The 11807-nt window shown below is 35.4% G+C and overlaps 1 long non-coding RNA gene across 1 annotated transcript; it reads left to right on the top strand.

Moving 5' to 3' along the window:
* The first annotated feature begins 486 nt into the window (after positions 1-486).
* LOC138339514 (uncharacterized) lies at positions 487-11068 on the top strand. The gene is made up of 2 exons (XR_011212303.1): positions 487-1207; positions 10621-11068. It is a non-coding gene; the product is annotated as an uncharacterized lncRNA (long non-coding RNA).
* Positions 11069-11807: the final 739 nt, after the last annotated feature.

The raw sequence follows: 11807 nt of genomic DNA, 5'->3' as shown, positions 1-11807 counted from the left end.
ATAAAACTAGAAAAAATTGTATTTCACTGTAATTGTATAATTCACAATTGTATAATTCTTTGGCCTTTTTCTCTGCAATATTTGAAGTAAAATATTTGTAAATTATATAATTAAGTTATAACACGAAGATATACATTTTTGCATGTGTATATACAATTTTCTCTCGCTTTATACAAAATAGAAACAGAAATTATTCACTTCTGTGTATCGAGAGAGGCGAGAATGGGAGAGTGGCGAGCGAGACTTCTAGGAGAGAGACGCCTGACAAATTTTTGCCAACATTTGCTATAGAGCACAACTAAATCAAACCCTAGCTATTCCATTTAATTTAAGTTATTAGTTTGCTATTATATACAATTTTCCCAAAAATTTCCAGACATTACCCATTTTCCCTAAACCCGTTAAAGGACAAAATATTGGGCCCTTTTCTAACTTAGCCCACCCAACTCTTATTTCCAATTCCCAACTCAAAAACAAAACAATCAGCCCTACCCTAATTCATTACCCAGCCCATAAACAACAACAAACAGTATGGACCCCACCCCTATACTCTTTGTTCTTCTTGTTCTAGTGAGAGATGAACATGAAACCCAGACGCGATCCAACTCGAAACTCCAGTAAATCGATTCCAGCAGCAAATCAATCCAACAATCGCGTGACCCGAATCCATCAATGTAGCTGCGTCGTTTTCCCCTTGTCCTTATCCGCCTTACGTAAGCAGTGCTCGGTGGAGCAATCTCCTCCCCAAGCGTCCTTGCTCTAAAATTAGACGGCTTCCTTCATTTTTCCATTTGAATTCGTACTATTCCGAGCTAGCCAATATTATCTCTTCAGAAAACGTTTAAAATTCGAATTATGAATGAAAAAGTCCATCTGAAAATTCCCTCTTGATTCCCCCTTATTTCAGCCCATATCTCTCTATATATAAACCTCTCTTTCATCTTCATTGGGGGTTGGAGGAAAAATTCTAATTTTTGGAGATAGTTATAGAGATTTGAAAAAAAATGGAGATTAGTGAGATATAGTAGGGAAAAAAATTGATGTTAGAAACTAAGGAAAAGAACAAAACAATGAACTGCTATTAATTTCTAAGAGTTTCGTTTGGGTTATTCAAGTCTTGTATCGGAGCTTTCAAAATTTGTGGGGTGTCGGAAGAAGCTCGGTGTCTCCTCAGCTCGTTGCTGCTCGGTTTGTTTTCTCGAAAAAGGTGAAACTCCCTTCTGATTTTAACTCGCTTTGATCGGTCTTTTGTTTTGCGAAGTAAAGTGGTCTGTTATTTTATTCTTCTTTTTTGTAGATTGTCTCTGTTCTTCTTGATTTACTCTTGATACTCTGATGAACGTTTGTTTGTTTTTGAATGGAGACATCTTAGTTGATTAATGTAAAATGCATCCTTCGTGTGAGCTACTCATCTTCAAACACCAATGAAGATTGTAAGTAGAATCCGACGACTTTGTTTTATGAGGTTCGAATGTTGTTTGTTCACTGTTGAGTTCGCTCATGAAGTATTTTGAGTGCTTTTATGTTTTGATATCTTAAGACTGATTGTTTGAAGATATGATCTTGACATGTGTTTGATAAGGAAAGCGTATTTCGAAAATGGTTTCCAACCTTAATTTCTTACTGTTCTTGTTTGCATTTTTTTTTTGTATTCCTAGCTTCACTCCTGTCCATTAAGTTGTTCTACCCGTCTCATGTTGTTTCCATTTATCATGAATCCGTAATAATGTGTAATGTCAGATGTCTCTCTCTTTGTTCTTTCACCACAAGTTGGAATAATAATGCAGTACATCAACATTTCAAATTCACTTAGCATTATATATGTTGTGATTTTGGATTTTTAGTCGACTGTGTCAACCATGTTAATTTCTTTTCGTGCTCTGTCTATCTGAAGCTCATCTTGTATGTGGTAAGTTGGTCAAATATCATATTTAGTTTGAGTTAAAAATCTATTTCTAAAATATAGTGGTATCTTATTCTTGTATGTGCCTTTAAGCATGAGTTATTTCTTTTCTCCTCTTATGATAGCTTTTGTTGATTAAACCTTGTTTCAGAAAGTTTAAAGCCTTAAAGGTTGAATTTCAACACATTATGTTCAGTTTTGAATGTGTGCCTCGGTATAAAAATTTGAGTTGAAGATTACTGTAGTGTTTTGTTATTCGAACCTGCTTTTTCTTTTTCATTCGAAGTTGCAAAAAAATGCCAAAAATTCCTTTTCTTGTTCATGTCTAAACTTCTCCAATAAAACAAACAAACAATCAGTGGCATATTTTTGCTAATTTGCTAACTGTTTTGTCCTTGTTCAAAGGTTTAAGTTTATTCAACTGGCGCATGAGCTCGTTATTGTCTTTGTTTAATTCTATAGTGCATTTTGAGTTTAATGGCATCAAGTCAACAACTTTGCTCCATCTTTTATTAATGGTTATGTCCTTATCATTTGTTTCCGTCTAAATTATCACACACCGATTCATTTCCTCCTTTGGCCACTAATTGTTGGTATGATTGTTAATCTATAGTTTCCACTTAGTATTTTATCCTATCATGTGAGAGTTAGTTGAATGTTAAGTCAAGATTCTCTTAACATAGTGTGTATGCATTTTGCCTTATTTTTATTTTCATGTGCTTTGGCTACATTATATAAATTAAAAATATGTTCTATTATTACTCAATATCTTGCTTTATTCTTTTTCTATGCATGAACCGCCTCTCCCCGAGTCTTTGGAGATTCTCTAACCTTGCACTTTATTGGTTGGGCCTTAGAGACCCAATTCTATCTTCTATCGAGTCCAAAATAGCCGAGGAACAGGTTTCGGGCAATACAGGGACTGGGCAAAATTTATTTTTCTCATCTCAAAAGTCCAAGAAAGGGGTTGTATACTTGATATATACATAAATATACACTAGTATACATGAGGAGTTTTGATACACAGGTCCAAAAATTAATAAAGTTGTTTGGGAGCTGAATTAGGATGTATACGTCGAGAATACAGTCTAATATACAAGGAAAAAACATAATACAGCCCCATATACAATGGTATACGCAGGCGTATACACATATAAATTTTGAAGGAAAATACGGCCAAAAGCCCAAAGAGCATAGGACAGGTTCAAGAACTTGTGCCCAAGGCCCAAATTCAATATTTCTTCTTCTTATAAATTATGTTCGACTAACTCTTTTGTGGTTTTGGTCATTATTTAATTAAATTTCCCAACAAAAGTCATTTCTTCTTCTTCATACGCTTAATATAAATATATCCATGTTTTTACTTACCACTTAGTTTTGCTTATTTTCTTTTATTTGTCTTACCACCCTTGAGTCGTTCCCTTTAGAATGATCCCTTTAGTGTTTTCCTTAAAATATTAATAAGAAAAATAAAATAAAATTAATAATAGGTAAGAAAATGAGTAAAAAATAATTTTTCTTCCTAAGTTATAATTTGGAAAATTATTGAAAAGTCATTTTTAGTAAAATCGTAGGTTAACCGCAAGTTAGCGGGCATTCGGAGAGCTTAACACCTTCTCGGAATGTACATTGAACTTCGAACCTTGTCTCAAATGAATTTTTATTTGTTTAAATCCTTTTGAAAACTTATGTTTTTCTTGATTTTTTTTACTAAAAAAATTAAGTGGCGACTCTGTTAATTTGGAAAAGTAAGCATTGAGTGTGAGACCAACTTTTCTTAGAGAAGTTCTCCTTTGGAAGTTTTGACATTTTTGTTTACTCCAAAATGTCGAATTTAGTGGGTATAACATAGTTTGTTTGCATGAACGAGATATTTAATCAATGTAGCGAACCCGATCAGAGTTAGTCTAGACTTGACCAATTTTGGTTAGTGCCAAGTACTGGTGTAGCCTCTTTTGTGGTGATCAGACCGCTTTTGTTGTTATTAGATCACTTTTTTTCCCTCGAACCTCTTTATCAGTATTTGGACAACTTCATTTGGCCTTTAAGGCGACCCCTAGATCGCATTTGTGGTGATAGCTTTGCGGTCATTTAGCCACTAATTAATCGTTGGTGTTATATCTCTATCTTCTTCTTCATTTTCCAAGTATGAGATGGCGTGATTGTGAGTTGGATCTTGGAATTTTGAGTAGAATTTCAATGGTTTGAGTTGGTTTTAGCTTTAGAGCGTTGTTGGGATCAACAATCTCGCTTCAATACTCATAAATTCCGTTAATTTCTCTATTTTTAGCTGGTTTTGGGTGTTCTTAAACTAGGTCCTTTACAATATTTTTGTTCTCTTATTGTTTCCATTTATGAAGCATAAGTTCCTCGAGATGTTGTAGACCTAATGATCGAATCAAATATGTGATTATCGCGCATGGGTCCCACAAGTCTAAGATTAGTACGCCATAGTCTATTTCAATTCGCTTGTAGATCAATGTTGATAGCGTGACAATGATTATAATTTGCTCAAAAGTGAATCATCATTCCAGTGGATTTGGAGAACGTAAGTTTGACTTTAAGATAGACTATGGCGTACTAATCTTAGACTTAGCTCGTGGATTCTTTTGGTATGATAAATTTCTAGTTTTGGGTTGGGTTAGCTAGAATGATTTATGTTGATATCCTTGTTGCTTGTTAACCTTATTTCAGGTTTAGAATACTATTGCATATCCTTGTCTTTGTTATAATTTTTGCTCCCGTCCTCTACTTATTAGTTGGAATCACCTCAGTGTTTCTTAGTTAGGACTTAGCCTAGGTTTTGATAGTGTTTACTTAGAGTTTAGCCGCAATGGTTTGTATGGTTTTATTTTAGTTAGATGTGTATCTCCGAGTTAGACCTTGACTTTGAGAACACCTTTCATATCACTATTGGCTATTTGTGTGTTGTTTGTGTTAGGATCTAAACAAGCAGGTGTAATGCGAAAGCTAGCAAAACAAACTTCGAAAGACCATAAATAAGAAGACAAATGAGAAACACACGAAAAGATACAAATTTAATGTGGTTCGTTCAATCGACCTATATCCATAAATGAGATGAGCAATCCACAATAAATATGATAGTACACAATATAGAGAGAAACAACCTCAACCAGTTCACTTGGAATACAAGGAGGTACACAAAATTCTCCTCCATAATCGCAACTCTCAAAATCTTAGGACTACATTGTGATTGTTAATTAAGTTAACAATTCTATATTTTTAGAGTCCTAAAACCTTTTCTACAAGAAAAGGACTAGTAAAATCTTAAAATCTTTTCCTAAAAGAAAACTTTTTTTTTGATATGAAATCAGTGCAAACAAAAACCCAACAAATCTCCCCCTTGACCCGGACTATTGAAAATAAATTCGTACACCTTCTTTACATAACCTTCAAAAGATTGCATATCTTATCCATAATTTCCTCCATCAAATCGACGTCTTGACACAGAGAAATTTTCTGAAAGAATTTCTTCAACAAAAATCTTCATTACTGTAAAAAAGATAAAGTCTAGAACTACACCCGCCAAGATAAATACCCATCTCTAACATGACTCCATCATTGAACTATGACTCTAATACAACTTGTTAGGATCTAAATAAGCAGGTGTTATGCAGAATCTAGCAAAACAAACCTTGAAAGACCATCAATAAGAAAACAAAATAAGACACAAAGATTAAACGTGATTCGGTCAATCAACCTACACCCACAAAGGATAGGAGAAATCCACTAAAAATATAACAGTAAAAAATATAGAGCAAAACAATCTCAACCAATTCATTCGTAATACAAGGAGGTACACAAAATTCTCCTCCATAACCGCAACTCTCAAAATCCCAAGATTATATCGTGAATGGTAATTAAGTAAGACGGAACAAACCTATATTTATAGAGCCTAAAACCTTTCCTAGAAGAAAACAACTAGTAAATTATTAAAACCTTTTCCTAAAGAAAACTAATCTTTGATAAAAAAAATTATGGCAAATAAAAATCAACAAATCTCCCCTCTCATTTTCTGACAATCAATTCGTCCACCTTCTTTAAATAATACTCAACATATTTTATATCTTCTCCATAATCTCTTTTATCAAATCTACATCTTGACACAAAAAACTTTTCTAAAATAATATCTTCAACAAAAATCTTTATTATTGTCAAAAAGTTTGCGACTAGATTTACACCCGCAAGATGAATACCTATATTTAACATGGCTCCATCATTGAACCATGACTCTGATACAGTTGTTAGGATCTAAATAAGCAGGTTTAATGCGGGAGCTATCAAAAAACCCCTCAAAAGACCATGAATAAGAAGACAAACGAGAAACACACTAAAAGATACAAAGATTTAATGTGGTTCAGTCAATCGACCTACGTCCACAAAGAGATGAACAATTCACCATAAATATGAGAATAAAAAATATAAAGAAAGATAACCTCAACCAATTCATTCGGAATACAAGGAGGTACACAAAATTCTCCCCCATAACCGCAACTCTCAAAACCCTAGGACTACACTGTAGATGCTAATTAAGTTAAAAGGAATAAATCTATATTTATAGAGTCGTAAAACATTCCCTACAAGAAAAGGACTAGTAAAGTAGTAAAACTTTTCCTAAAAGGAAAAAATATTTATGACAAGAAATTAGGGCAAATAAAACCCAATAATTTGGTGACCACTATTACTTTAGACTGTGGTCCTGCTTTAGTGTGTTGTGGACTTCTGATGTAAGATTCCACGATGGACTAGTTATTCCGATGTAAGAATTTGGGAGAAGCCAGGTTCTCAGTGTGAACTTCGATGAATGATTCATGAATTTGCTTGGTATCTCGATATAAGATTCCATGAGAACCTTGTTGTGGATTTTTGATGTGAAATTTCACGATGGATTATCTTCTCCACTGTAAGATTCTAGAGGAGTTTAACTCTTCAAAGTTTCTTCTAAATCTTGCGTTGATATAATTTTTATCATGACTCCAAAGTGTACTATCAGTAAGAGGAATAGTATAAGTTTTAGGGTTCCCGCTGCGACCGCCACAAGCAGTATGCCTTTGCAGACCAGAAAAAGAAATCACTCGACAGAGTTGGGTGCAAGTGTCAATGTTTAAGATGTGACTATTAACATAGTGGGAGTTCTACAAACACTTTTTCCTCATCCTCCCTAGACTTCTGATTCATATTTCAAGGGAGCTATAAAGATTCACTTAGTTTGTTGCTGCTCAATCAAGTTGATAGGCAGAACACTTGTTAACTCAACTTAAAAGGATCCGCAGGTGCATCGAGAATCAGAGAATTTCTCAGGATGAAGCCACCGGTGTTTACATGATCAAAGTAGAATAAGATGCTCCGAACTTTATTCATGAGATATGAAAGATTTTCAGGGTAATGCATGCTACTTATATTGAGAGTGTCGATTATTGAGGGTATTGCATATGTTTTGTATGAAAAATGGGAACAAGGTCTTGGTGAGACTTGATAACCCTCAATTATATCTCCCAAATAAGGTATAGGAAATCATATGCAATAATAATACCCAATATTATATGATTCATAGGTTCTAACCATAAGGATTGAATATATAAAATTGTCCGGGGGAGGGGGGGGGGGGAGGGTATGGGAAGACAAATTTTGATTTAAATTTGAGTATCACAAAAAAAACCACAAACAAATTTCACTAGACTAGGGATGTTTGCAGTTTGATAGGGTTTCAATCCAATAGGTAAATTTAAGTTTGAGTATCACAAAAGAACCAAAAAAAAAATTCACTATGTTGGAGATGACTAGGGATGTTTGCAATTGGATAGGGGTTTCAATCCAATAGGTAAAGATTCATTAATTCCAAATTAGCTCGCCTAAAGTTCTAGACTGCCTGCCCAGGGCAGAAACTAAATTGGTGATGGATTTGGACCTTCACCGAACAGCTGAACGGATCGACGACACATACTTGGATCAACTAAAATCACAAAACCCTAAGGATAAAGAGCCAAGGAAAATAGTGATGAAATTTAGCAAATGGCGTGTCGCCAACTCGGTCAGCGATGCTCGACTTACTTTGCCTAATGTTCCTAAAAGACAAAATTTGGGGAACTATGTATTGAATTTCAAAAAGCAGAAAAAGTATCAATTCTTAAAAAAGTCTTAGTCCAGTCTTATTCCAGTAATTTTTAAGTAATTTCTCCATTGTAGAACTTTTTTTTACTTATTTAAAGAAGTTTTTGAGTCTATTTTGAGTGGGGTTTTAGATATTGAGAATTATGGGTTGTTGTAAAGACTTGGATTGCTAAACCCAGATTATGAAGAATGTAATTGGTATTGATTTCTTCCCTTTTATGATGCATGGCTAACAACCCCTTTCTTGGGGATGTGATCATCTGACTATTTACCTTAATTAGCTTATGGCTATTGTGGTTTAATGATTTAAAAGCCATTTTAAAGTACGTTTGATTGATAGTTGTGTATTAACTCGTAAATTTTTGTTGCAAATACGATTTTAGCTTAGTGTTTAGGGCTTGTTTGAGAGAGAGATTCTAGAACCAAGGTTATTGATTGATCATTGTAGTTATTGGGTTGTTGCCCATTTAGCTTAAGAGAGTGAATCTTAACTCAATCCTACCTATCTAGCTCGAGAGAGTAGATAAATTAAGATTTTGGATTGTTTATAGTCTTAAGCTTGTTGAGGTTCGAGAGAACTCTCTTGAATCATAATAGTTGTTTGAGAGAAAGCTCTTGCATCTATAGTCTAGCCTACCCATCGAGATTCAATAATTTATTAATAAAATTCAATTACATATATAATGAAAATAGATATAATCTCTCACATCCCTGAGATTCCTCCCTACTTGGTTACTCCCCTGTTTTCTTGATTTTGGTAGTTGTTCATTGACACTTTTAAACCCCCCCCCCCCTTCTAACATTCGTTGTAAAATCATTAAATTTTTTTTTTGATTTTGATAATGTATTTTCTTGTAACCGATTAAACCACAATCTTTAGTTCTTAACTGAATTGGATATTGTACCGCTGCCTGTGGGTTCGACACCAACTCATTGTAGGGTTTTATACTAGAATACAATCGCTTACTCCTAGTATTGGATGAGGTGTACATGTGCGTTCATCATAAATGGCGTCGCTGCTGGGAGTGGTGTTATAAAATTCTCTTATTGAAGTTTGTTTTTTATCTTATTCTGCTGTAGTAGTTCAAACTTAATTTTATGTGTTGTTTGTTGCCTTTGAGCATGTAATAAAATGAGTGTCAATTGAAGTAACGCCAGCCAACTGGGCCAAAATGACTACCTTTGTAACCTCAATGATATGAATGAATTATTAGTGCATGTGGTTCATTTGGGTGGTGTAGGATCTATCCGGTTGCCTTAGGTTGAGGGAGAGGAAATGTGGTGTTCCATGTGACAAGAATGATGTTGCAACTCTTGCAAATAAATAAAAGGGTTATTTGGATGCTTGACTAATGAGGATCCCCATGACCATAAATTTTGTGGACATTTGTGGTCCCTTCTCGTTCAAGAACATATCCCAAGAGTTAATCTGAATGTGATTGTTCCCCTTTTATTTGATGGGAGAGGCTACGAAGTGGTAAGCCGACCTACCTAGGGACTCGATTACTACTTGAGATTAATTGAGAGATTTGTTTTACACAAGGTTTTTCCTCCTTCGAGGATGATGTCATTGAGAGATAATATCCAATGTTTGAAACGCTTGAATGGTGAGCCAATCCATTAGGCTTTTCTATGGTTTCAGAATTTGCTACTTCCTATCCGACTCACGAACTCCCAAACAATGTCTTGCTACTAATATTTCTATTGGATTCTAGATTTGGTGAACAAAGGTGTGGTTGATCAACTTGTTCAAGGAGATATCATGCCCTAGTCTTTTGAGATTGCATCTACTTTGCTTGATTGAATGACATAAATCAATCATGTATGGTTTAAAAGACAGGATCAAGTGTCTCCTTTGGCCTTTCGAATGATGAAGGAAAAAAATTAAAAAGGACCAAGAACGAGATCAGAACATGGCTAAGATGATAACCAAATTAGAGCTTCTTGAATATAATGTAATGGGTAGTTTCACTAGATTTGTGAATGGTGTTGGTGTAGGGTTAATCCCGATGAGGCATATTTTGAGGCTCTATATAATGAGGAAGTGATCTTCCTTGCAAAACAACGTGGTGGTTTCCAGGCCAGGCGGGAATCAAGGTTGGATTAGAAAGCCGAATGATGGTTAGAGAAATCCTAATAGGAAACGGTGTGATTGTGGAACTAATCGGAAGGAGCGGGATGGGTACAAGGAGAGATATGTACCTCTCAACGAGCGTCAAAATACTAAAGAGAAAACTTTTGACCCCGAGAATTCCCGCATGGAAGATATGTTTTCATCATTCTCAACAAAGTGGAAGGGATAGACAAAGTTTTGAAGGAAATGAAGAAGACATATCAACTCTCAATTAGACTCTTCTCACTCGGTATCTATTAAACAACTAGAGACACAAATGGGTCAAATATAGACTCATTTAAACCCAAGGCCAAAAGGGGGATTGCCGAATGACACCATGGCCAATCCAAAGAATCAATCTTAAATGGGTATCTTTGTTGTGCCATGGCGTTAAATAAGGCGCTTCATGGGAGGCAACCCAAGTTCTTATTCTTTTTATATTGATTTTGAATAACAGGTGTTGAATGTGCAGGTTGAAGATTTGAAATTGTGGGAAATGAGCATTAGGCGAGACAAAGGTCTAGTTGGCGACTCGCCGAACAGGTCGTTAAGCATGACGTTGTGTGAACCAACCATTTTAATGGAGGTTCTGTATAACTCAACAGAATAAAGTACCACTTGGCGCATCGCCGAGTGGGCATGCACCGAATCGTGATCACCGACTGGCGCACGAACAGAAGATTCAAAGGCCAAACCTTTTTAAATTAAAAAATCTCCCTCATTTCATACTTTTCATTTTGCAAACTTCCACAACCGCATATCTTATTACTTTCCCACTTTTTAACTTGTTTTTTGTGAGGGATATACAACTCGAGAGGATTTTTGGTTTCATTATTAACCTAGCTTTACAAATTTTTGGCATATAAGGTTGGTTTTTTGAACCGCGCTTTACATTTTGGCAATATAGAATTGCATGATCATTGTGTGGTTTTTCTTTATGCTTAATTGTGATTTGTTACATGTATGGTTGAGAATGCCTGGTTGTATTTAGTTTAAATTGATGTTAATGAGCCTTAAATCGTAAAATCTCGTGTTTAGGGTGATTAGTTTTATTGTCTGTGTTGATTTTTTTGTTGGGTCTAGTGTGGGTGAAGTATGAGCAACTCTGAATTGTGTTAGTTGGTGAATTTTGCCCAATGATAGAGAGGGTAACATCATTCTTAAGTGCAATAGACGTCTTCGGATCAATTTTTTTCCAAATTTTGGGAAATCTGAGTACCCCAAGGGATGGGTAGTATGGCTGAGGGTTAGAGTTTGAAGGACGGGGGTAAAAAATTAGCAGTTGGACAATTCGATAAGCTGGGTGATCTCGTTGAGTGGTTCAACGGTTCATCCAACTCCCACTAGATTCCCTTTTAGTTCTCTATTTTATTGGCTTGAGCTCTGCAACTTTTGGCGATATGCCTGAGCATTCTGGGTTCACTTGGCGACTCACTGAAAGTCCTTTTGATCGCTCTTCTACGCCCAAAATTCCTGAATTTATTCTGTAACTTTCGGTGAACTACGTCTAGTTCTCCGAATGGTGTCGGTGCTTCGCTTAAGTACAAAATATGGATGTGTCAACGAAGCTCCTATTGATGAACCTGAATACATGTGTCTGCATCATGCAGAGATGTCGGCCAAATGGTTCAGTAAGTGGAATGTATGAGCAGGTAAAAG

Source organism: Solanum lycopersicum, chromosome 11 (genome assembly GCF_036512215.1).
Source record: "Solanum lycopersicum chromosome 11, SLM_r2.1".
Classification (NCBI taxonomy): Eukaryota; Viridiplantae; Streptophyta; class Magnoliopsida; order Solanales; family Solanaceae; genus Solanum; species Solanum lycopersicum.
The sequence above is the reverse complement of the archived record's forward strand: the minus strand, read 5'-3'. Positions and strand labels throughout refer to the sequence as shown.